Source organism: Aquarana catesbeiana, linkage group LG05 (assembly GCF_042186555.1).
Source record: "Aquarana catesbeiana isolate 2022-GZ linkage group LG05, ASM4218655v1, whole genome shotgun sequence".
NCBI lineage: Eukaryota > Metazoa > Chordata > Amphibia > Anura > Ranidae > Aquarana > Aquarana catesbeiana.
In genome coordinates this window covers 617,797,356-617,821,958 of record NC_133328.1, presented here as the reverse complement: position 1 = coordinate 617,821,958, position 24,603 = coordinate 617,797,356, and the positions used below count along the sequence as shown (strand labels likewise).

At 42.3% G+C, this 24,603-nt stretch overlaps 1 protein-coding gene and 1 long non-coding RNA gene across 2 annotated transcripts in view; one reads left to right on the top strand and one right to left on the bottom strand.

Moving 5' to 3' along the window:
- The window catches only part of LOC141145516 (uncharacterized), a 57,865-nt gene extending 47,050 nt beyond the window's left edge, over positions 1 to 10,815 (top strand). Inside the window, exon 3 of the long non-coding RNA XR_012244571.1 lies at positions 10,435 to 10,815. This is a non-coding gene — a long non-coding RNA (uncharacterized lncRNA). The remainder of the gene's footprint in view (positions 1 to 10,434) is intronic.
- The window catches only part of PHF20L1 (PHD finger protein 20 like 1), a 204,952-nt gene that overhangs the window by 88,648 nt on the left and 91,701 nt on the right, over positions 1 to 24,603 (bottom strand). The window lies entirely within an intron of this gene.

Below are 24,603 nucleotides of genomic sequence, written 5' to 3'. Positions count from 1 at the left end.
AAGAAAAATGCTTTCCAACAGTGATTGTAGACTTTGTGAGAAGTTCACTTCCTAGTTTTAAAGAGTCTAGGGATAACTGAATACAATAGGCCCCTGTCCCTTAGGACCTGGGCTTCAATGGCCAAGCCATTAAAGCCAGGGACCGAGAAGCAGGGTGGCAATCCATCCCTTGGAGCATAAAAAAACTTGACAATCAGGAGGGGCCCAAAGAGAGTCTGACAAGTTCCAAGTACCACGTCCACCTGGGCCAGTTCAATCTCGATTCTGCAGAGTAAGCAACGAAGGAGCCTCCGATGAGGAAAAGCAAAGACCAGGCTGAACCGATCCCATGCGTTACCAGTGAATCCAAAGCCAGGATGTCCACATCCGGCATCTTCCACAGAGGTCTTAAAACAAGTCAGAGTTAAGAGACCATTCTCCAGAAAACACCTGCCTGCTTTCCTATGTCTGGAATGTAAACTGTGGTAAGGGCTGGAATGTGACTTTCTGCCCAAGCAAGAATCAGATTAATTTCTCTTTGAGCCACGAGACTTCTGGTGCCCCCTGATGGTTCATGTAAGCCACTGCTACTACTGTAGCATTTACTGGCTAAATTCTGGTAAGATGACTTTGCAGACCAAAGATTCAACATTGAAGGGATAACCAAATTGTCTAGTGTTCCAGAAAATTGATTAGGAGAAAAGTTTACTCCAACGACTAAGTCCTTTTTTCTAAGAGAGTGGCTAGGACTCTGCCCCAGCCTGGCAGGCTGGAATTTGTCATAATAACCTTTTAAAGAACTCGGAGAATGGACTTTCCTGACTCCAGCGCTGAACTTGTGACCCACCAAGCCAGGACAAGCCTGATCGTGCTAGACAGGCATATGGGATGATCCAGAGACTGCCTCCTCCTGTCCCACACTTTCAGAGTCATGAGCTGCAATAGTATAGAGTGAAATTGGGTATATTAAACTGCCTCTAAGCCCCCGTTTACATTAACGGCGGCTTTAAAATCGTGCAAAATGAAATTGCATGAGTTTAAAGCTGCATCACAGTGTGACTTTGAAGACATCTGTGCGGCTTCATGCACAGATGTCTAATTAAGTTGCACCCGAAATTGCCAAAAGTAGTGCATGTACTCCAGTTTCAAATCGATGATACATCGCAAAGTCGGAGTTGCACTGATTTGAACAGTGCGATTGCTGGCAATAGGATGTGACTCTCCATGCGATTATACCTGTCAAAATCGAATGACAAGTTGCTCCAATATCAGCGGGGGATAAAGGAGGACACCATTAGGCCCAAGACCCTTAAGCAAAAACAGAGGATTGCATGGCTCCTGGACTGCAAAGTATCAATGTACTGCAGAGAGACTTGAGTCTGTCCAGGGGATGGGAAACCTTGGGCAGGGCCATGTAAAAGATAAGGCTCATACTCAAACAATGAGATCATCCCAGCACCAATTTCTGGAGATTTAGTATCCACCCGATTCTCTGTAGGGTCTTGCACAGTCCGTTGGGCATTGGCTGTCAGAGCCTGAGATTACTAATCCCTGAGAAGATCATCCAGGTATCTCCTTATGTGCATGTCCTGAGAGCAAAAGACGAGTGAGAACAGGGACCATCACACTGGTGAAAACTCAAGGTGCAGTGGTCAGGCCAAAGGGAAGGGTAACAAATTGGACGTGTTGCATTGCCACAAAAGAGTGCAGGTAGCATTGATGCACTGGGAAAATGGAGACATGAAAGTAGCCATTTTTGGTGTCCACAGAGGTCATAAAGCCTCTCGGATAGAAGATAGCAATCAGAGCGGGCAGATTTCATGAAAAAACTTTTGCACCCAGGGGAAGGTCCAATGGCTATGACCACTTGAGAGAGGATTTGAGCCAATGCAGCAGGAAGGCCTGTCAATGAAGCAGGGTGAGAGGCAGAGACTGAAATTTCAGTTTGTAGCTACTGGATACAACATTCTGGACTCAAATGTCTGAAATGTCCTATGACCAAAAGGCTGCGAAGGCCAACAGATGCCCCCACTTGTTTTGGGGCACCACCTCATTGAGAGGAGGACAACATTTTTGGCTTTATCCTTGGAAGCCTGAGAGAAATGGATGATACTCTTTTTAGCTTCAGTGGTAGAGGGTATTTCATATGGAGATTTTGCCTTTTATATGGCACTTTTCCCCCTGTAGACTTGTTTAATGAAGAGGTCCATAGATTGGCCAAAGAGACTTTCCCCATCATCGGACATACACAAAAGGCGTTTCTTGCATTGATGCTCTGCAGACTAAGTCTGGTCATGTATTATACAACGTTCTTGTTCAATTCACCTTAGATTTATTGTCAACTATGTAGTGCAAGGGCCTGCCTGATTGCACACAAATTGAAAGTGTTTAGGTTTGACCTCATAAGGATTTGGTAAACCTAAAGGAAAACTGTACAAGAAAATTGTATAATCTATTGCCAGCCTAACATTTGAGTCAAAAGGTTCTTCACATAAGTACAGAAAGGTGGTCGATTTTGGATACTTGGTGTCTAAGATCAGCAAGCCCATCAACACAACAAAGGGAGGGTCACAGTCATGAAGTCCAGTCTCTAGAAGACAGTAGGGCCAATAGAATAGATGCAAGATCCTGGGACAAAACCTTGGAAGAGACCGCTTTTATTCACTGGGTCTTTAAACACGGGGATGTCCTCAAAAAGATATAGTCAGAATCTTGTTATTAAAGGAAATGGCACGGTCCAGAGCGGTGATGAATCCCTTCTTTAGAAACCCCTCCTTTATAAGGTATTGCTGGGCAAAATGATTAGGAGAAGCAAAGTCCTTTTCCAGGTTAGGCCAATTACTATACAGGACATGATGCAAAATGTACTGCACTGGCAAAGTCTTAACAGGCTGAAGTTTATTCAGAGATCCCAAGCTAATCACTTTAGGTTTGGTCAACATGGGCAGCTACAAATCTACAGTGCCTTGAAAAAGTATTCATACCCCTTGAAATGTTCTAATTTTTTTTCATGTTACAACCAAAAACGTAAATATATTTTATTTAATAGACCAACACAAAGTGGTACATTATTGTGAAGTGGAAGGAAAATGATAAATGGGTTTCAAATCTTTTTACAAGTAAATATCTGAAAAGTGTGGCATGCATTTGTATTCCGCACCCCCTGAGTCATAATTTTGTAGAACCACCTTTCACTACAATTACAGCTGCAAGTCTTTTTGGGTATGTCTCTACCATCTAGAGAGTGAAATTTTTGCCCATACTTTTTTGCAAAATAGCTCAAGCTCTGTCAGATTGGATGGAGAGCGTCTGAACAGCAATTTTCAAGTCTTGCCACAGATTCTCAATTGAATTTAGGTCTGGACTTTGACTGGGCCATTCTAACACATGAATATGCTTTGCTTTAAACCATTCTATTGTAACTCTGGCTGTATTTTTTGGGTCATTGTCCTGCTGGAAGGTGAACCTTCGCTCCAGGCTCGAGTCATTTACAGACTCTACAGGTTTTCTTCTAAGATTGCCCTGTATTTGGCTCCATCCATCTTCCCATCAACTCTTACCAGCTTCCCTGTCCCTGCTGAAGAAAAGCATCCCCACAACATGATGCTGCAACCACCATGTTTCAAGGTGGAGATGGTGTGTTCAGGGTGATGTACAGGGTTAGTTTTCCGCCACACATAGTGTTTTGCTTTTAGGCCAAAAAGTTAAATTTTGGTCTCATCTGACCAGAGCACCTTCTTCAACATGTTTGCCGTGTCCCCCACATGGCTTCTCGCAAGCTGCAAACGGCGCTTCTTATGGCTTTCTTTCAACAATGGCTTTAATCTTGCCACTCTTCCATAAAGGCCAGATTTGTGGAGAGCACGACTAATAGTTGTCCTGTGGAGAAGATTCTCCCACCTGAGCTGTGGATCTCTGCAGCTCCTCCAGAGTTACCATGGGCCTCTTCACTGCTTCTCTGACTAATGCTCTCCTTGCCCGGCCTGTCAAGTGGACGGCCATGTCTTGGTAGGTTTGCAGTTGTGCCATACTCTTTCCATTTTCCGGTGGATTGAACAGTGCTCCGTGAGATGTTCAAAGCTTGAGAATATTTTTAAAACCTAACCCTGCTCCACTTCAGCCCTGGAAGAATAGGTAGCTCAATGAACAGGCCATTTTTTGCGATACAGCACTGCGTCGCTTTAACGACATTGCGCAGTCGTGCGACGCTGTACCCAGACAAATCTCTGCGGTTTTTATTTTTTGCGCTATTAACAAAAAAGAGCGACAATTTTGAAAAAAACACAATATTTTGTACTTTTTGCTGTAATAAGTAGCCCCAATTTTTTTTTAAAAAAAGCTATTTTTTTCCTCAGTTTAAGCCGATATGTATTCTTCTACATATTCTTGGTAATAAAAATCGCAATAAGCGTATATTGATTGGTTTGCGCAAAGGTTATAGCGACTACAAAATAGGGGACAGATTTATGGCATTTTTATTATTATTTTTACTAGTAATGGCAGCGATCTGCGATTTTTATCGGGACTGCGACATTATGGCGAACATATCGGACGCTTTTGACACATTTTTGGGACCATTGGCATTTATACAGCGATCAGTGCTATAAAAATGCACCGATTACTGTGCAAATGTCACTGGCAGGGAAGGGGTTAACACTAGGAGGCGATCAAGGGGGTTAACTGTGTTCTAACTGTGGGGGATGGGACTGACTATAGGAGGTGAGAGATCATGGTTCCCAGCTCGTTAGAATTCACGATCTCTCTCTCTTCTCCTCACAGAACTGGGGTGTGTGTGTTTACGCACACATCCCTGTTCTGCCTCTCGTGCTCGAGATTGCTCGTGGCGGGCAGTCATGAGCATCGGCACCCCAGCGCGAGCCTGCTATCCTGCTTAAAGGGACCGACATATAGCTACGACGGTTCACGGGATGGTGATGACCTGCCGTAGTATAATGATGGTGGATGGTCGGCAAGTGGTTAAACTTTTCCATGACTTTATCCCTGTTCCTTGGCCTTCATGATGTGGTTTGTTCACTAGGGCGCTGCGTTGTGTCAGAGGTGTCATAGCGGCCCAAACCATCAGAGGAAGAGAGAGGAGATCGTGCGTGTGCGATGATACTGGCACTGACAGCCCGCATTCAATGAACAGCTCGCCTGCCCATTGGAGTGCTGGTTACCTTTATCCCGCTGTGGACAGAAGCTCGTTTGACCTTCTGTTAGTTCAGAGGTCCATCGGATCTGGTAAGCGCCCAATGTTTATCAGCTGGTGGAGGTGGTGTCACACAGAAATCTGAAATTCATCACAAGGATTCTTCATCTTTTTGCCTAGGACTAGTTCCTTTGTGAACACTGTGTTCACGGACTTTTATTATTACGCTGCCCTTATTTCTATTTTGTATATTCTACGAAGCGATGCGATTAGCCTAAAGTGTTCAGCTTGCAACATTTCTGATACAACTGTGTTTGCGCTGATTGTTCCATATTGCATATGTAGTTTCCTCTTCGAACAGTTGACTGCAAATCCTCACAAAGGAACATATACTAGAAAACAAAAGAAAAGTGGACCACATCTAAGAGTATCAGCAGATAAACAGGTACATTGAAATCAATGTATGCAGGTTACCTTGGGAAGTGGCCAAGAAAACACCAATTTGTGTCCCAGCTGACAAGCTTAAATAGCAGGAACCCACAATGGATTTCCAAGATATCTTCAAAAACACATCTCATGACTGGGTGTACCATGTCCAACAAAAATACTGCTGAGTATTGGGAGTCCACAAAGTACAGAGTAAGGAGGTAAATAACAAATAACAAGAGTTTTAAATTTATTAAAATCAATAAAACTCTAAGCATTTCACAGCATACACTGCTCCCTCTACAGGAGTTGATGGCCTTGTGCTCATAATCTGCCATACTAGTGAGAGTCAGGCCCCTTTCACACTTGTTGCGACTTATCCTGGGACTTGGGACTGCAAAGTCGCATGACAAATCCTACCCCATGGTTTCCAATGATAACATTCATATCTGTGCGACTTCAAAGTAGTCCCTGCACTACTTTGGCCTGACTTTGATGCGACTTGAGGTCCATAGATCTCAAGATTACAAAGGCATTGCTTAAAGTCTCTGCTATGACGTGGCAAAATCTCACAAGTGTGAAAGGGGCCTAAGTCTACAAAGGCACTCAAAAAAACCCTGTAGGAACAGGAAAGGTTAATGCCCTCTGTCACCAGGCATCAGGGAGCCCATGTATCATCCAGATGCAGAGGGGATGGCAAAAGGGCAAAGCGGTCCATGTGCACACAGTACTTCCACCATAACATGGGATTAAGCACAGGGGCAAGAGGACCCAGAACCTGTACAAGCTGTTCGAGCATCAAACATAACAGCTGGCACAGCTCTCCCTTTCCACCACCACTAGCTATGTGACAGATTTTGTACCTGTAAAACAGGGGCAAATGCTCTACTCAAAGCATATGAGGTCCACCAAAAGGCCCTGCAGCACACCCCTCACCATTCAAGGTACATTAGATGATGAAAGAGGAGAGGCAGGATATAGGGAGCATCCCCCCCTCCTTCCTCATTGGGGATAGTGCCTACATAATCTTCAGGGACAGGGTTCAACAAGATGGGTGAGCCATGGACCTTTAAGGGATTCTGTGGAGGACAAAATATTCCACCACAGGTACCTAGGTGATTGCCTTTCGCAGAGTCCAATGCCAGAAGACATAATACTGTACATGGGAGCTCCATTTCTACTTCTCAGTGGGGTCCAGGTATGGCCTCCGTGACAATGCTGAATATCAGCCAATACAGAAAACTACAAAACAAGCCCCTTCTGGCTCTGCAAAATTTGCTAGATCGTTTTTATCCAGATTTATTTTTCTAAGAAAAGGTTTTTCTTCTTCCTCAAGGAGAAAAGATGTCCATTCTAGGACACTAGCGGAATACTGAGGCATGTTGAAAGTGGAGGGGTTATGCTGAACTTTCCTTACGGCTTCCTATAGAGAGCAGATAATGCTGCCCCTGCAGATCTAAAATGCCAAGGACTGTTGGGTAGCCAAGGAGAGTTCTACCCTGCTAGAACATTAATCCCTTCCCCTTCTCTTCTGCTCCATAACTGGTAAAGGGAAGAGGGGCTTGGGGAGTTCTGTACTACAACAGAGAAAATTTGGGCAGGTCTGACATCACTTTTTGGGATTTCAGTGTAGCATAGTCATCTCCCTATAGGAAGTTATACGGGAATTTATGGCAGAACAGCAGCTGTTTTTTGTACTTGCAGCATTTTTAAAGAGACAAAACATAATAAAATATGTATGTATTGCAGAGATGTACTGAACACTGTTTTTTTTCCTTTTACCCAGATATACACTTAAAGAAAAAAAACAAAGGAGGGGAGGTTGCTTTGTTTAAAATGTATCTCTATCAAATACTCCCTTGGTGATTTGGAAACCTACCTACCAAGATACTCCTAGCTCTTCCTAATACCTGGTTACAAAGAAGCTCCAGTTTTAGATTTCTCAAGTAGTGTCACCTCCAGGGTTATCACTAATCTGTTCATACCCTTTGATAAAATCCATTTCCTTTTCAACCAGATATAAGCCAGGTAAATAAATGCAAGATGAGGTAAGGATTTGTGGAAGGGCTGCAGTAAGCAGGACTTATGAGGCAGCTGAAAAAACATACCATTAATTGGAGTCAGTTTTCTACACTTTCCGTGCCTGTTGGGATCATTTCACCAATTGTGCCCATTATTATTCCTACTCAATGGAATGGATTTATACCCCCAACCAAATCTTTCTAAACAGACAAGGAAAGAAATTTGGCAACTATGGCAATGGTCGGAAGGGCAAGATGTGCTTATAGCATTAGAAGGCTGGTAAGAAGTTGTTCAGCCTTATTGGACTTTTAACTTTTTGAACCAATAATCTTCAAAACAGCAGTAAACTGAAGTAAAATTTTAACCCAATGAAACAGGGTGTGAGTTTTATGTTGGGCATATCTTTATTTGCAATGTTTTTTGCTCTCTAATTCTAAGTAATAATATAGACTGTAATTAGTGGTATAACTGTGTGTGATGCCCCCCTACCTCTCTTTCTATAATAATATAGGGTGCTAATGAAAATCATGGCAATCATTCAGAGGTAACCAAACTGTAAATAAATGTCAAATACATGTATTGCTACCTGCATTAATCACTATGTAGCTGAACAATGAAGGCCCCCCTTGTGCGTGGTCTGCTATGGCTATAGTTACAACCCTGATTATAATCAGACAGCAGGCTGTAGAAAAGGTTCTTGGGTCTGTTGCAAACACTTTCTGCAGATCTTGAGTAGAGTCTTTGATGTAAATACAAGTAACAAACATACCAGTTCAGAAGTGTTCAGGCTAAAGGACCAGGAAACTAATTTGTTAGCGTTAAAAGAGCCACAAATGAATTTTACAAGTTTGTATATACCAATTCGGTCTGGTCCACCCATAATAATATTTCAGCTTTGGACAGAGAAAAATGACTTGAATCACCCAATGTCAATGTATCTCTTTCAGGAATTCTGGCAGTGAGATCTTATTTCAGTTCTGAGGTTCACTGACCTGCCACAGTTATTACGAGAAAGGCGCTAACTTTTCTTGGTAAATTGTTCACTTTTTTCCAAAAACAGAAAATATAAAGGGGAAGAGTACTACTCATCCCTGCCTCAGTAGGATGGCTGCTTTGTAAGAGTGGAGTAGAAATAGAAGCTCCGGGGGGGCAACTGTAAGCAGCCTGTGGCTGGAGTGAGTGATTTAGACCACCAGTATCCCACTGGCTCTCAGCAGCTATTTTAAGATAAACTTCTGCTATATAGAGACAATTTTCAGCAGTCGCTTATTTCAATAAACAGTAGACGAAATGCTTTAAAATGGGAACAAAAATAAAAAATAAAATATACAGTGCTGCACAAATGTTTTTAGGCAGGTGTGAAGAAATGCAGTGAAGTAAGAATGCTTTCAAAAATGTATATATTTTAATTATTTATTGTTATCAATTTACAAAATGCAAAGTGAGCAAAAAGAAGAAAAATCAAATCAATATTTGGTGTGACTACCCTTTGGCTTCAAACCGGCATCAATTCTTACACTTGCAATTTGCATGTACATAATTTAAGTCAGGTGTATGATGTGTAGGTGGCTTAAAACTGGGCGAGGAACAGCTAAACCCTGTTACTAAGGTGAGGTTGTGGAAGACCATTTCACATCACAGGTCATACACCATGGAAAGACTGAGCACAGCAACAAGACACAAGGTAGTTATACTGAATCAGCAGGCAAAGATTTCAAAGCAGACTGGGGTTTCAAGAAGTGCTTTTCAAGCTCATTTGAAGAAGCACAAAAAAAAAAAAAAAAAAACGGTCAACATTGAGGACCGGAGATGCAGTGGTTGGCCAAGGAAACTTAATACAGCAGACGAAAGACACATCATTATTACTTCCCTCCCACATTGTAGGATGCCCAATAGTGACATTAGCACAGAACTGGGGTAACCAGTGGAACCCAGGTACACCCATCTACTACCCATCTATGTCCGGAGAAGTCTGGCCAAAAGTAATCTTCATGGAAGAATTGCAGCCAAAAAGCCATACTGCCGACGTCGAAACAAGGCTAAGCGGCTCAACTATGCACAAAAACATAGAAACTGGGGTGCAGAAAAATGGCAGCAGGTGCTCTGTACTAATGAGCCAAAATTTGAGGTTTGTTTGCGAAGGGCTAGAGAGCGATACAATAATGAGTGTCTGCAGGCAACAGTGAAGCATGGTGGAGGTTCCTTGCAAGTTTGGGGTTGCATTTCTGCAAATAGAGCTGGAGATTTGGCCAGGATCAAGGATGTCCTCAATTCTGAGACATACAGGCAGATACTTATCCATCATGCCATACCATCAGGGAGGTATATGATTGGCCCCAAATGTATTCTGCAGCAGCACCCCAAACATACAGCCGGTATCATCAAGAACTATCGTCATGTAAAGAAGAACAAGGAGTCCTGGAAGTGATGGTTTGGCCTAAACAGAGCCCTGATCTCAGCATCATGGAGTCTGTCTGGGATTACATGAAGAGACAGAGAGATTTGCGCCTGCCTACATCCACAGAATATCTGTGCTTCGTTTTTCAAGATGTTTGGAACAACCTACCTGGCGAGTTCCTTCAAAAACTGTGTGCAAGTGTACCGAGAAGAATTGATGTTGGATTAAAGGCAAAGGGTGGTCACACTGAATATTGACTTGATTTGCATTTCTCTTCTGTTCACTCACTTTCCATTTTGTTAATTGGTAATAAATATTCTATTAACACTTCTTTTTCTGAAAGCGTTCTTCATTTACACTTCACAGTATTTTTTTCATACCTGCCTAAAACTTTTGCACCCTAGTGTACTTTTACTGCTCATTAAAAACTTTCTGTAATTATCATCATCCTGCAATCTAGCACAACAGAAATTGGAGTGGAAGGCTATGAATTGTGGAGTCGGGAGGAAGTAGAGAGGAGACACTGTTGGAACTGGCAGCAGAGGAGCTTACTACGGAGGAGCGTGGAGGTGATGAGATATTAAGTATCCATTTGAACTCCCTGTATATACTGAGAAGCTGATGGTTGCTGAGTGTTTTAAGGAGAAGGAGCTGGCGGCTGCTGACACCTAAAGAGTGACACTAAAAGTGTGACTAGACCTGTAGTGGTCTTTCCCAAGGTGAGAGGCTGGGGCACACTATGATCAGGGATGGTGGAAGTTCCTCACTTTGAAAGAATTTTTGAATATTGCTTATGTGTGTACTTTGGATGGTGACATCACTATAGGAACATTTATTTTCGCACTGAAGACTTTTGCACAGAGCACTTAAATATTGTACTGGAATGGTTTACATAGAAGCTTTTTTTTTTGCACAGAGCACCTTTTGTATTTCATTGAAATTGTGTACACAGACATTTCGAATATATTGTATACGCGTATATTTATTTATTTTAGTTTATGCACTTTAATGTATTTATTGTATTGAGGAAGCATTATTTGCTTTATACTGTATATGAATTGTGTGCCTATTAGTTCCACGGTTGTCAAACTAACCTATTTTAGATACCGGGGAGGCGATTAGGCGCCTCGATGAACAGAATTGCACATCCTTTAATAAAATCAGTCACATAAATGTTTTTCCACTTTAATCCATGTGATTGAGAAGTTTTGAATAAAGCAACCAAATGCACCTATCGCTTCAAAGCAGCAGACAGGGAAGTCATGTATTGGGACGGTGATATCATCAGAGTCTTCAGTGGAAGCAAATGAGATTATCTGCTTGGAGTTCCCTGGCACCAGCAATTTCTAAGTGCAAAGTACTAAATGTTTATTCTTTCAAACCTCACCAACGATTCCCAATAGCTCAATAGCTTTTCTAAAGCAGACCTTTTCTTGACTATACAGTGGGGACGGAAAGTAGTCAGACCCCCTTAAATGTTTCACTCTTTGTTATATTGCAGCCATTTGCTAAAATCATTTAAGTTCATTTCTTGTCCTCATTAATGTACACACAGCACCCCGTATTGACAGAAAAACACAGAATTGTTGACATTTTTGCAGATTTATTAAAAAAGAAAAACTGAAATATCACATGGTCCGAAGTATTCAGACCCTTTGCTGTGACACTCATATATTTAACTCAGGTGCTGTCCATTTCTTCTGATCATCCTTGAGATGGTTCTACACCTTCAGTCCAGCTGTGTTTGATTATACTGATTGGACTTGATTAGGAAAGCCACACACCTGTCTATATAAGACCTTAGAGCTCACAGTGCATGTCAGAGCAGAGCAAATGAGAATCATGAGGTCAAAAGGAACTGCCTAAAAAGCTCAGAGACAGAATTGTGGCAAGGCACAGATCTGGCCAAGGTTATAAAAAAATTTCTGCTGCACTTAAGGTTCCTAAGAGCACAGTGGCCTCCATAATCCTTAAATGGAAGATGTTTGGGACGACCAGAACCCTTCCTAGAGCTGGCCGTCTGGCCAAACTGAGCTATCAGGGGAGAAGAGCCTTGGTGAGAGAGGTAAAGAAGAACCCAAAGATCACTGTGGCTGAGCTCCAGAGATGCAGTCGGGAGGTGGGAGAAAGTTATAGAAAGTCAACCATCACTGCAGACTTCTACCAGTCGGGGCTTTATGGCAGAGTGGCCAGACGGAAGCCTCACCTCAGTGCAAGACACATGAAAGCCCACATGGAGTTTGCTTAAAAAACACCTGAAGGACTCCAAGCTGGTGATAAATAAGATTCTCTGGTCTGATGAGACCAAGATAGAACTTTTTGGCCTTAATTCTAAGCGGTATGTGTGGAGAAAACCAGGCACTGCTCATCACCTGTCCAATACAGTCCCAACAGTGAAGCATGGTGGTGGCAGCATCATGCTGTGGGGGTGTTTTTCAGCTGCAGGGACAGGACGACTGGTTACAATCGAGGGAAAGATGAGTGCGGCCAAGTACAGGGATATCCTGGACAAAAACCTTCTCCAGAGTGCTCAGGACCTCAGACTGGGCCGAAGGTTTACCTTCCAACAAGACAATGACCCTAAGCACACAGCTAAAATAACGAAGTAGTGGCTTCACAACAACTCCGTGACTGTTCTTGAATGGCCCAGCCAGAGCCCTGACTTAAACCCAATTGAGAATCTCTGGAGAGACCTAAAAATGGCTGTCCACCAACGTTTACCATCCAACCTAACAGAACTGGAGAGGATCTGCAAGGAGGAATGGCAGAGGATCCCCAAATCCAGGTGTGAAAAATTTGTTACATTTTTCCCAAAAAGACTCATGGCTGTATTAGATCAAAAGGGGCTTCTACTAAATACTGAGCAAAGGGTCTGAATACTTCGGACCATGTGATATTTCAGTTTTTCTTTTTTAATAAATCTGCAAAAATGTCAACAATTCTGTGTTTTTCTGTCAATATGGGGTGCTGTGTGTACATTAATGAGGAAAAAAATTAACTTAAATGATTTTAGCAAATGGCTGCAATATAACAAAGAGTGAAAAATGTAAGGGGGTCTGAATACTTTTCATCCCCACTGTATGTTCATAAAAGAATTAAAGTGGTTGCAAACCCTCACATATACCCAGGGAACTGACTGGCCTCAGGTGATCCACAGACATGAAAAAAACCCTCCTACATTATTTGTACCTGTTTATCTACAGTCATATTTCTACTATATCCATTCAAAGTGCAGAATTTACACTGGATCTCTCAGCTCTGAAAAGCAGAGAGCTGAAGTTACATCAGTGAGGAGAGCTCTGAGAGCTGATTGGAGGGAATTGATACCGCTCCCCCTCGAGCTAAGACTGTCGATCAGCTGGAGCTCCCTCCCTGTCATTATTTTTCTCCTGGTGTCAAGAAAACTTGTCAGAAGTGACTTATGCAGATAGAGGAATGAAGCAGCAGACAGAAATGACACTTCCTGCTCATTATTGAGACAAGTACACACTATAGAGGAATATCCTTTGTCCAGATTTCATGTCTGAAGCTTACAACCACTTTAAGGCAACTAGCTGTTTGCTAGGGCAATGTTCCCTTAACCTTGAAATTTATAGGGTTTCAAATAAATATCTTTTAAGGCATTTCAAAACTTTACAGATGTCAATAGTAAATTCAATTTCCTAGCTAAGAAGTTACAGCTGTTTTAATATCTTCGGCTTTCAATACTTAAAAGATGAACACAGTCATACAATATTTTTACACAGAGTATAAATGGTATATACCCTGGTATATAAAAATGTAACCAAACTACAAAATAGTTATATTACTATAATGACCCATAGTGTATAAACAACTAAAAGCAATATTAGTTGGGGAGGTAAAAAGGCAGAGCTGTGAACAAGGCTTGTGCCGAAACGCATCTGCTTGTCCTTTTTATACTTGTCATGATACAATAAAGACCACAGATGATATATCCAGAGTGCCGGCTTTTCTTCAGTTATCTTCAAGTTTGCCTGTTGCATGTAAGAAGGACATCCTGAGCCTCGGAGCACCTGGATTTTGGGTGTGCCGAAGTTACCATTTATCTGCTATCTGGATACAGTAGTTCAGAGCGGTGTTACTATGTGTTGGCAAGTTGGCTTTTGCTGGATATGAGTCAAACTCAAGGCAGATGTGCATTTTAAATAATCAGAAACAAATCTAGCGGCTTGAGTAGGGAAAATAGTTACAACAATCAGCACAAAATGGCGATCTGATGTAATCTACCACCATCACACCCCATACCTAATCCCCAATTTTAACTTAAAAGAAAAATCACAAAAGGAATGGGGACTATCATGGTGTGGAAAAATCAACACGTCAACGATGATATACAATAAAATCTGTTATAAATTGATTACATATATTTCTCTACTAGAAGCCAAGTACTCAGGGATGTCCCCTGTCCCCCTTTTTGTTTTCCCTGATGATTGAGCCTTTGGTAGTGGCACTGCTCTCCTCCCCTGACGTGGGTGCATTGGAAATTGGATCTATAAAAGAGTGCCTAGCGCTTTATGTGGATGACGTTGTTATTTTTGAAAGATCCAGGTGCGGTTTTCCGTGTCTTAGATCAGTTTGCAGTTTTCTCAGGCCTCTGAGTGAATTGGGATAAATCTACTATACTCCTGATGGAACCTGGCACTCAGGCCGCCGCAGATGTAACAATGCAGCTACAATGGGTCTTCCAATTCACGTATCTCGGGATCCGTATATATATTGGGGAGAGTCGCTGACTATCACGCACTGAACCTGCACCCAATATTGGACTTTCTTAAGAGAAAGACTGAGGCCTGGAAGAACCTTCCATTGTTGGTGCTGGGACGTATTAATCTTCTAAAAATTAAGATACTCCCCATTTTTTTTATACTTTCTCCGCAATTCTCCTGTTTGGGTCCTGCGTTAGACTTTTTTGCAAAATACATGGTCTTTTCAGCTCATTTATAATGGGGGAAACGCTTCTCCCAGAATTGGAATTAGGGCTTTGCAGGAACCCTGGGGGCAAGGGGGCTTGGCACTACCTGACCTATAGAAGTATTTTTTGGCAGGGCAATTGGTTTTTGCATGTAGGTGGCTTCTTGGGGATAACGGCGACCTCGCCACGGTGTTGGAGGCAGCATTGTTAGGCTCCTATGAAAGCTTATGCCTTCTATTGCATAGAAGGTCTCAGGCTCGGTTTCCGGCATGGAATACCGCATGGGACTGTATTCAGGACCTGCTGTAGCCCGCCTCTGACTCCTTCTCGCTAGCCTCCCCATTGTGGATGAACCCCCATCTATCTCAATTTCTTACCATTCCGGACCCCATTATATGGGCAGCTAAAAGGGATAAAGACATTAGGGGACATCACCAGAAGAGGTGAACTTCTGTCCTTTGTAGACCTCGAAGCTGAGATTTAAATTACCTAATCCCTACCCATTTTGATACTTACAAATGCAACATGTTTTACCTGCCAATTTGTCCCTGAAAAAAATACTCTCTCTGAGTTATTTAAAGAACTTTTCCCTGTTCCTCCTACCTCAGTGGTTAAGTGTAGAGAGCAATGGGTAGAATAGGTTCCAGATCTTGGAGGGGAGAACTGGTATAATATGTGGAGTTTCCCCTTTACTCATCTGGTCTCGGCAAGGGATCAGCTAATCCACTTTAAATTCCTACATAGGATATACTACACACCGGCAAAACTAGCCAGAATCTACCCGGGGTATTGGCAGAGTGCTGACGCTGCTTCTACTTTCCGGGCCACCTTTGGTGATATGTTTTGGCATTGCCCGGTGGTCAGGGATTATTGGACCGCTATTCTTGCGTGTATAACAGAAATCACCTCTTTTCCTATGCCCATGACAGCGGCAGTCTGCCTGCTTGGGTTGGTGGAAGGCTCACCAGGGCTCAACGTACATTGTTGAATTTGCTGTTGTATCATGCCCAGAAGGCATTAATCATACTTTGGAAAAAATCTGACAACACCTATCTCCTACTGGAAAGGATTAGTTAATAAAATGTTGCTGCTCTATAGAGCTACATACTTGGGGTATGATTACATAAATGGGATGGTGGTTTCTGGGGAGAATTGTGCTAGAGTTTCTCTCACACCTGTTGCATGGTGTCCTTTCTTGGTCTCATTTGATCCTCTGGTCCAGGGCCTCACTGTCTGGGATGCTCTCCCCTGGAGGGACAAGTTGTGCAAGTTGTGATTCTACAGAAGGAACTGCATTATGTCTCTGGTTATACTGTTTTTATGTAAACATGTTTTCCTTTTCTTCCTGAGGGATGCACAGTATTTGATTCTGTGGACGTGGGGTGATGCCTGGTAGGGGGGTGGGGTGGTTAGGTGTTTTTGTGGGGAAGGTTTTTGTTTCTGTATTGAGCCCTGTGTGGCTGAAACTTTTTTCTTGTTCTTTTTGACAAAATAATAAGAATTAATTTAAAAAAATAAACATAAAAAAAAACACAAGTACTCAAGTTTGCTAAAAAGCAGTTACCAGCATACAAATCCATTGATGAAGGAATGCCAAAAGATGCAGAATATGTTCTATATCCACTTGCCAACCACGCTATAGCAGTTTTACTGCTACAGGGCGGCCGCGCTGCACAGGATCACATATATATACGCGATTCTGCACTTCTGGGTACTGGGCGCGAGTGCGTGCTGCCGGTGGCTCACTTCCACTGTGATCCTACACAGCGGGAGCTGATCAATGGGTCCCGCGGATCCGACGTCTGACAGCACCCGCTGATCTCCTATACACAGGCAGAACGGCGATCTGCCTATGTAAACAAGGCAGATTGCCGGGAAGTAGGGAAGGTGTGGATCCTGTGTTCCTGCAAAGCAGGGACATGGATCTATGCTTTCCTCTAGTAAAAAAAACCTCCCCCACACAGAAGTAAAACACCAACTAGGCACACAGTTAACCCTTTGATCATCCCGGATGTTAACCCCTTCCCAGTCAGTGTCATTAATACAGTGCCTATTTTCTGCACTGATTACAGTAATAATGTCATTGGTCTCCAACAAAGTGTCAAAAGTGTCAGTTAGTGTCCAATATGCCCACCGCAATATCATAGCCCCCCTATAAGTCGCCGATCACCATTACTAGTAAAAAACAAATAAAAATTCCATAAACCACATAGTTTGTAGACACTATAACTTTTGCACAAACCAATCACTATACACTTATTGGGATTTTTTTAAACAAAAATATTCAGCAGAATACATATTGGCCTAAATTAATGAAGAAATTAGGTTTTTTACATTTTTTTATTGGATATGATTTATAGCAGAAAGTAAAAAAATATTTTTTTTCCCCAAAATTGTCTTTTTTTTGCTTATAGTGCAAAAAAAAAAAAAAAAAAAAAAAAAAAAAAAAAAAAACGCAGTGGTGATCAAATACCACCAAAAGAAAACTCTATTAGTGAGGAAAAAAGACATCAATTTTATTTGGGTACAGTGCTGCACAAGTGCGCAATTGTCAGTTAAAGTATTGCAGTGCCGTATCGCAAAAAACGGCCTGGTGAGGAAGGGAGGTAAATCTTATTTATGTAATCAACTCATTGTTTCATGATATTTTATAGAGGCTTGCACATAGATCTGCTAATCCAACAGGTTTTCCAGAACAGAGTCTGCTTTTTTTAAGGAAACATGTACAGATGAAGAAGCATACATCTCATATGTGAATGGTTTGTTAACATTACCATAAGCTTTGACATTCTGCTTTCCTATCAGAGAAGGTTTCCACTTGGGATAGAGCTACCTCTGGGCTCCTAGGAGGTGGAGTGAAAGTGGTCCCTCCCCCAGAGCTTCCACGAATCACCCGGACAATTTATGGCAGTTTCCACAGCCTGGCAGATTAGTGAATGCCCATCGAACCCTAGGGGATAGGCCACTTTTATACCACATCCTGGGAGCCAGAGGTGGCTCTGTTCTAAGAGAACATAATCTATCACAGGGAATCAGGAAATCTATGCTGGAACCTGCTTTCTAGCAAAAAAGCTAAGGTTTTTAGCAGAGTACTCTGCTTTTAGTAAGAAAATATATGTAATAAAGTTATGAAAGTTTTTACTGTATATTGGTATTTGTTTTTCCACACCATAATATCCTCCTTTACATTGTGTTTTTTTTGTTCTACTTATGAAGGTGGCTTGGAATAAAAGCGGCCTTCCACATCCAGCACTACAAAATTATTCTTTCAATCCTCTTAATTTAGGATTTTTGTACTCAAAACGTAAAATCGTTTTCTTTGAGTCTATTCAGGGGAACCGGAAGGCTTGCCGGATTATACTGTCTACAGGACTGGACACTGGCAAACAAAAAAATTGCAGGCCAGCCCAGGTTAACCCCTCCTACTCCCAGCATGCTGCAATTTTTGTCCAATCAGTACCAAGAGTGTGATCAACACAGAGGGGTGGGATCTGCATCCACTCCAAGAAATTTTTTATTTTTTTGGCAAGTACAAAAATCTTTTTTCTTGCCCACTGAGAGAGACAGGAATATACTTTCAGGATGTCAAAAAGCAATACCACTGAAAGGTGGTAAACCGCAAACAGGCCCACAAAAACAACAGAATTGGGGATTTCCTATAGCTCAAAGAGCTGCCAGAAGGACCTTACATCTGAACTGGCATCAGATAAGGCCTGAACAACCTCCTGGTAGAACGTAGGGAAAACGTGAACAAAAGTCCTGGTATCAAAATAGTAGCCTGATGCAGAAGAGCCCAAAATGCACATACAAATCTAGTGGCATGTGCCTAAACAGGAACGGGTGATACCTGATCCTTGAGACCATAAGTTCGAATGATGGTCTGCCTGGGCCACTGAGAAATGGTGGAACGAAAAGCTGGTTCACTTTTACAGAGACCAATAGGAATGCGAGAGTCTGTCACCCTGAAGGAAGCAGTGGCTAAGTTCTAAACAGCCCAAATTACATCCAGGGAACGAAGGGAAATTTTCATGAGCTCTAAATGCTCTGTGACCAAGGGATCAACTACCATGGTAATCAGATTGCTTCTAATAGCCTTTCACCAGTTAGTCGGGGTTTGACACATTAAGGTCACAGCTGTTACAGGTTGCAGTGCAGGACTGGCCAGGGAGAACAAGGCTCTAGAAAGCGTCTCCAAGTGCTTATTGGTTGACTTCTTAAAAGACAGGTGCATCCTTCTTTGCAATAGTAGATGTCACTGCCGGATGCACAGTGGCAGCAGACGACTTTTTAACAAATTCCTCCTCAAAGTAGTACAGGACTGATAGTCGCACGTGGGGCATAAATATCTTGTCAGGATGTTTGCAGTATCTATAAAGGGAAAACGGAGAATAGAAGTTGCATTGAAAAGGTCTTGGTGTTCTTAGAAGTGCTAAGGGGTACTAGACTGGATGCAACACAGGTACAGGCAACAGGGTGATCATCTAATTTTAATGTGAGTACTGCCTTAAACATCATCAAAACGGTCCCTTTCAGTGTGTGCATGATGGCAGAAGACTGCAACTCCTCAGAGACAAGTTGGTCTAAACTGGAGAGACCCAACATCAGACAGAGACTCGACATCAGCAGAGACTCAATGGCTGATGGTTTAGAGGTCATTAAGGCAGTAGGCAGATAAGATAGAGAATCTGCAGTCACAGGCACACATGAGACAGCAAATAGTTATGCCATTTGGTCCATAAAATCCTGCATAACTGCAGTAAAATCCTCCTTGTAAAGAACAAAGGAGACAGCCACACCTAACAGAGTAAGGGAGGACTCAGAAGAAGTCATGGACTCTAGCAGAGGGCAAAATTTCAAGCTGCAGACATCGGCCACATCAGTTGACAGACTGCAAATAGTATTGGGGCCCTTAGAAGAGCGTGAGCTGGTAGCACCCATTACAGCGGGGCTACTGCCCTGTGTCAGACATGTTACAACCGCAAGGTAGGAAGGCAACAAAGTTCAAAGTACGAGGCAGGGCTTCAGGTACTCACCGATAACCTGCTTCTAGTAGGCATAGGGTCAGGCAGCCGAAGGTGATCCAAATCACTGTAGGCGGGCAATAGGAACAGAATGAGTTTAGAAGTTCCATGTGGCTTTTACAAGCCAGAGCAGGAGCAGGAAGATACTTCCTCAATGCTGAATGGTTGGAAGGCAGAGCATGACATTCCACAAACTGAAGTCAGCATTCAATCCTTCAGCTTTAACACCTTCCATGGTAAATCCCAAGGGAAGCAGGAAATTTGAAGGAGCTCAGAGGACCAAATAATGAGGTCACTCCCGATGCTGACCCTGAACTGCATACTCACCAAGAGTCTTCCGGGAAAGGACAAGCGCTGAGGCAATGGCATGGTTCTCAACTTGGAAAATGCTCCACTTCTAACTTTTAATGTCAGGAAAATCGCCACAAGCAGAACCCAGTGCCCAAAGGTCATATTTCAGCATAGCCCTGCAATGTCTAGTCCAGTGGGATACAGGTAAGGAACGCCAAAGTCAGGTTGAGGAAGAGCCGATCTGGAAAGCTGCCATGTAGAGACCAGCTCAAGCAGCAATGTAGTCTGGAATCTTGAGGGAAAAAAAAGCTAGTAAAACATGGATAGATGTCCAACATCCATCCAGCAAAACACCAGCAAAAAACTAAAATATTATCATATATATATATATATATATATATATATATATATATATATATATATATATATATATTTTTTTTTTGTCAGCCTGTGTCTAATCGTCCTGTAGGTGGCAGTAATGGGAAAAACATTAGAGCCAGGGAGACCATAGTCAATAATGGTAATTAGTCATTAGTCCTCTTCTATATGAGGACAGCTTCCACAGTTCAGGTCCTCTTTAAACCTAGAATTTCATTTTAATTGCTACACAATGGAATAGGTCTGAGTCTTACTCAGTCTAGCTGCTTGATCAATAAAGGTTGTGAAAAGGCCGATATCCATCATGTTTAATGTAGTTCAGAGGAAGGTAAAACAAAATCCTCTATATCACAATGGAAGAATTAAATTCTTTGCTGACCTCAAATCAATTCCTTTGATGAAAATATGTCTCTCTTAGTCTTTAGTAATCCACTCATTTAATAAATTCCATCATTATTGACATTAATACCCCAAGCAGTAAAGCAGTCCACAGCTTAGCAACTGTTATCTGCTCCACCATTCAGTGAGTCACTGTCCGAAAAACAATTATGCAGGTCATAAGTTCCATCATCACTAGTTATTTGCACGCGACTCACTGACAGAAGCAAAATTGAGGGTAAAAGGAGTTTGAGCCTCTGAAACCTAAATCAGCAATGGCAGCTCCCATACTTCTACCCTGACATAGTCCGTTCACCCCACTTGAGCACTAGCCAGTATATCCCCACTTCATTACTATACCATTTTTTAGTGGTGATAGTTTGACTAATTGCTCCCTTACGCAACACTGTATGCAAATTAACCTTATTTCAATTTTTTGATAGAGCAGAGCTTTATTCTGGTGGTATTGAATAATCAATGGGCCCTCCCACAAAGCCACATCATCCATTCAAAGAGATCAGTGAATGGGGAGACAAGCCCCAGCTGGCACCATGGCAGAGGAAATCCTAGTTCTCAATGGAGCACTAGTGCAGTGATGTTACTACACTTGTAGTCCATGCATACTTCCTCCAGCCCTATAACCAAAGGTCCAAACCTCAAAACCGACCTGTGGCCAATTAGTGTGCGAGAGCCTGTACATCGTACCTGCAGTCCACGGTTCACATATGCAGTGCTTTCCAGGCTCAAATCCAAAAAAAAAAAAAAAATTAAAAAAGGAACATTTTTTTAATCAATGTGGGGGCATTTATAATTTTTTTTGGCAAACGTTGGAATATGCCTTTAAATGAGATTATACATAGAGGGCATAAGAGGTGATGGAGTTAATGTACCTGTAAAATACAGTGGTAGGATAGACATGAGGGAGCTTAATCTGCATATGGGGAGGATAAGGAGGTGAAGGGGCTAATATACAGGTTATATGTAGACATAATGTACGGATTATAAATGTTTCCACAATCCATAAATACCTCCTTAAATATTTGCTGCTGCCTGATCTGCACTGAATAAATAATTCAATCATTAGTTGCTCCTCCTTCCCTTGGTTGTAAAAGGAAGGGGTGGGCCCTCAGATGTAAACACTGCACTGTTAACATCTGTGAACGGTACACTGGGGGAGATTTACTAAAACTGAAGCACTCAGAATCTTGTGCAGCTGTGTATGGTGGCCAATCAGCTTCTAATTGAAAAGATCCTGTTTCTTTAAAGAATGTTAAACAGCATAGTGCTTGTGGGGTGTCATTTGTCCCTTTTAGGCTGTAAAATACCTGATTGATCCTTCCTGTTTCTGTGTCCCCCTAGGTGTAAAGACCACGGTAATCATGGCTGTTGATCCATGATTCCATGGTCAGTTTACGTGCCTGTGTCATCCCGCAGTCTCTCCCTCTCCCCCTCTGCCCCTCCCTGCCAGTTCATTGTGTGAGCTGATCTCCAAACCCGGGGCTGCCCCCCCTCCTGCCACTATTCTGTGTGGCAGTAACATTAGTGATGACAATTACTGGCAGCCCCTCTGTAATAACAAGCTATACTACACAGTGTCTGTGTTTTCTTTAAAATTCTGCAGCTAAATACCTTATTTTGGTCACGTGACCTCCCATCTGACACCAGAGGGGAATCTGAGCCCCTCCCACTGTAGTCCTTAGATCGGGAAAGGAGGGCAGCAGGAGGTCACATGACCGCACATAATAGGGTATTAAGCTGCAGAATTAACAAAAAGGCTTGTTAGAACAGAGGGGCTGCCAGTAATTGTGCTCAATGACTTTACAACTACTTAAAGCTTTGAAAACAAAACCTGGAAGCTGATTTCAATGCAAAGCTGCACCAGATTTTGCACTTTACAGTTTTAGTAAATAACCCCCACTGTGTCTGTGATGTGAGCTATGTGAGGACACCGGACTTCACAGCCATTTGCAGATTATTCTGACCTTGCATTTATAAATGACAGTGCAGAAATAAGCATCTACCACTTTGCCATTTAAAGGGATTCGGCAGTGGTAAAGTGATTAAACAATTTAAATGTAAACAATGTAAGTGCACAGGCCTGCCCCTGGGAGCTCACAATCTGACCTCGACTCCTAGAGCACAAACAAAACAAATGCCTGAACCTTACCAGTCTTATATTTGAAACCATCTGAGGAAAGAACTGATGCATGGGGTTGGTTGTACAAATGTTTGGACTTCATAAAGGTTTTAATAAATACGAATGAATGATATTAACTATTACAAAAGTAAAAACTACTCTAAATATTGTGTCCATCATTCCTCAGTAGGTGGAACAATAAAGTGTCGCCAGTGAAATCCTCCCCCTCTGCTTTATATATTTTTCTTGCGGAGCGAGAGAGGGAGATTACAGCGGAGTCGCCACACGGTTCCCTAGAACTGATGATCTATTACCTATGGTTCATGCAGCTTCATGCTCTGACAGACCTCCTATAATTTGGGGTCTTTTACTTTGGTAAGAGGCTGTGTGTACAGAGGTGGAGGATTTCACTGGCGACACTTTATTGTACCACCTACTGAAGAATGATTGACAGGGTCACATATACGATTTATGGACGTTTACTTTGACAGTGGTGATTGTTGACACCTTTTTTTAACTTATTCCATTATTATGATTTATTGCGTTTTTTTTTTGTTTTGTTTTTTTGTATAATTGATTTATTACCAAGCGCAGTTTTTTTTAAAAAGCTCTCAATATTGTGGTGTAATTACCAGCCACCTGAAGAGCCCAATTACTAAAGAGGTACAAGAAGTTACAATCTGCTACCTGTATCTGAAGTACCACTGTGAAAATTCTGAAAGGGACTTGCATTTGCTAAGAAGTTAATGGATTTGCTAAGAGGTTAATGGAGCTCTTAACACTGGCAGTAGGTAATATGGGTGCAGACAGAAGGCTGGAAAGAGTTGTTAATCTGTTATAGTCCCAGAAAAGTTTATATAAGTTCATAAGCAATATGCAATCACTAGTGGCAGCTTTATGGGATCAAAAACAGGGGGAAAGAAAAAAAAAAAAAAAGCACCATCTAAGTGCAGCATTAATTATAACTTTAATGAAAAGCAGTTATAAAAACGAACATGATCTGTATAGGTAAAAGCTCATCAGTAACCAATACTGTAGCAAACATCCCATCCCGCAGGAACCGTTGTGCTGGACGATGGTATGGTCTGGCCAGGCGAGGGGAGCCGAGGACGCTTGATGGTATCCCGGGGGCCGCCTCATGCCTCTAAGAGGAGCAGTCGACTCCGAGAACGTAACCTGGCACCCAGCAAGTCATCTCCTCCATCTGATGTCACATCCGCTCATGAGTGTGATCCCGATGCACTCCAAGCCAACGCAAGGCGGCCCCCAGGATACCATCCAGCGTCCTCGGCTCCCCTCGCCTGGCAAGATAGTATCTTCATCTAGCACAGCGGTTCTTGCAGGACGGGATGTTCGCTACAGTACTGATTACTGATGAGCTTTTACCTATACAGATTGTGTGAGTTTTTTTTTTAAGTTTTTTTTTTTTAAAGTTCTAATACATGCTCCACTTAGATGGCACTTTCTCTTCTTTCCCCCTGTTAATGGAGC